Genomic DNA, 3081 nt, shown 5'->3' on the forward strand with positions numbered 1-3081 from the left:
GCATGACAAGTTAAAAAAATTGTCCATTGGAATAAATTTATGTGGGGTTCCATGACAGTTTGAAAAAGGAAAAGTGGAGGGAAAACGTGGGTCCTTGTTTCAAAATGAATTGGAATAAAGGATTATGATGTGCGTTGATCTTTTCCTAAGATGAAGCTGTAATAGCGAGATTGAGATTAAATGGGATGATTAACAGTAAAGTATTGGGAGAATAAATGAAATGGTTAATGGTAAAGTGTTTGTTAAAATATTTTTATTAATTTTATTTTTTTATTAATATTAAAATATAAAAGCGAATAATAAAAAATTATATGTATTTTAAAGTTTTATTCTTAACATAATTATTTAAGGTTTTAAAAATAATATATTTATTAGGTATTGTAATTATAAAGGTATTAAGAGAAAATAGTATATATTTATTAGGTATTGTAATGATAAAGGTATTAAGAGAAAATAGTTGAATAATACCTCATAATAAAATTTAGTTTTTCTAATAATATATTTATTTGATATTTTAATATAGACATGAAATTATTTGGAAGTAGTGTTTAGTGTAAAAGGTATGTATAGTATAATTGACACACACATGTATATTTATTATGATATTTTTATTAAGATCAATCAAAAGTTTTAAGATTTAGTTGAACATTATGTTGGATGTACACATGTGTGGATCAAAGCTTATTTTTCTATTTTCTTTTATGATATGTTAAATAATGTGTTTATGTGGTATTATGAAGTAGTGAGGAAGACTTTGCGCACCACTTAGTTGTAGTGATTGAATATATAAGGCACTCATAACAATACTCACATGTATACATATTCACTAAATATTTTCATTCAAAGATGCCAAAAGTGTTTTAAATTATTAATAATATAGGGAATTAAATTTTAAGTAATTGAGGGTTTTTCGAAGCAATGGTTTACAGGGTGTTTTTGTTGCTCAGAAGCTAGATCTAGTCATCTATGGTGAGTTCAAGTGTGTTGGAAATAATACTGAGAGGGGGGGTGAATCAGTATTATCTAGCAATTTAATAAATCTTCCTTATTTGATCTTTGAATTATTTTAGCATGTCAGTACCATAAAATAATGAGCATGAAAAACAGATAGTCACACCAAAGAACACAAGATGTAAGGTGGAAACCCAATGTGGGTGAAAACCACCTGCTGCAATATGTCTCTATCTTCTTTCAATTTAGAAACTTCTTTTACAATGATTTTGTACTGGTGCAGTCCTTTACCAGTACGCAGGCTGCAACCTGCAGAGAGCTACAACTCTCTCTCTCTCTCGTTTTCCAGTCTACTCCTGGAAGGGAGCTACAACCCCCTACTTCTTTTCATAAAGCATCAGATGATCAACAAGTACATAACAGATATAGATCACTACAGATATCAGATCAGCAACAACAGAACTAACCCAGAACACCTTATCAATAGAGAAATTCAATCAACAGAACATCTTAAAACAGAGACGCAGTTTTTCTTTCTGTGGCCTGCGACCAGACGCCGTTAACCTTCTGCTACTCTGCGTCCACACACAGATATCCTTCTGCTCCGCTGCGTGCCCACGCACTGTTCCTTTGACTGCTCTGCGTTCTGTTGCTTCAGGGACGCACCCAAAGATACTATCGCGCCGCGTCTTTCGCTACAGAGACGCACCTGAAAACACTATCGCGCCGCGTCCTTCTGCTTCAGAGACGCATCTGAACCTTGATCGCCCTGCGTCCCCACGCAGGTCTCTCTCTATTGTGCTGCGTCTCGGCGCACTTGCCCTTTACAGTACCTGCGTCCCGGCGCACTTTCCCTTCACTGAACCTGCGACCCTTTAGATATAAATGATATGAAGGCTTCAGGACAAACCCAAACAGTCAGATCTACAGATCTGATCATGCGCCATAGAGATCACAGTCCATTAGAAGATTCGCCCTCTTAGATCTGGACTAGATCTCACCAAATAAGATATTCAACCCAAGACAAATTCCTCAATCCAAATGAACTCCTTTGCTTTATATAGGCAAGCTCCTCCCCAAAACATGGAACAATACCACGAGCCGACACCATAGAAACATAAAACCGTCGGCTAGATACCACAAAAGAAACCCCCACGTGCTTTTCTCTGCCTTGAAATGTGTGCACTGGGTAGACGCACCCCCTGAACGGCTGGCCGGCGTCCCTGGACGCGGGTTCTGCATGGTATACCTGCGGGGACGCACTTTCTGAACCGATTGCCTGCGTCCTTCTTAATTTTTCAACAAACTGAGAGCCTTACCACTGGAGTTGCCATCAAGTACAACATCTGTAACATACAGTCATACCAGATAACATAATGCCAACAATCTCCCCCTTTGGACTTGATGGCAACCTCAACCTTACAAGCTTCAGCTTCATTCTCCCCCTTTGACATCAAGGGCAAAGGGTATGCTCCCCCTTAGCTCATGCTCCTCCAGATCTGCAACAAATAACCAGAAATCCACCATGAAAGAGATAGAGACATATTGCAACTATTTCCAAGATCTCCTTCTCCATAATGCCAACAATGCATTATGTGCTCCCCCTGAGCCTTGTACCACCAATAAGAAGATGTTCAACAATAAGATGATGCATCAACAACCCCCAGCTTTTGCCTGAGGTATTCAAATGTGTCCCTGGGCAATGGTTTGGTGAGAATATCAGCAACTTGTTCCTTGGAAGGAACATACTCCAACTTGACTTTCTGTTCAAGCACTTGTTCCCGGAGAAAATGGTACTTGATTGGTATGTGCTTGGTTTTTGAATGCATAACAGGGTTCTTTGAGATGCTGATTGCACTTGTATTATCACATAAGATGGGGATTGGTGGAGTACAAGTGATTTGAAAATCCTGCAAAGTCTGCATCATGCAAAGGAGTTGAGTGCAACAAGATGCAGCAGCAACATATTCTGCTTCAGCTGTAGATAAGGCAATGGAACTCTGTTTCTTGCTGAACCAAGATACCAGTCTGGAACCCATAAAGAACGCACCACCACTTGTGCTTTTCCTGTCATCCACGCTTCCGGCCCAATCTGCATCTGTATAAGCATGAAGAGTAAGATCTGTATCT

The sequence above is a fragment of the Pinus tabuliformis genome, chromosome X (genome assembly GCF_031772625.1).
Source record: "Pinus tabuliformis cultivar Carrire ecotype Pingquan chromosome X, CPIR1, whole genome shotgun sequence".
In the NCBI taxonomy this organism is placed as follows: Eukaryota; Viridiplantae; Streptophyta; class Pinopsida; order Pinales; family Pinaceae; genus Pinus; species Pinus tabuliformis.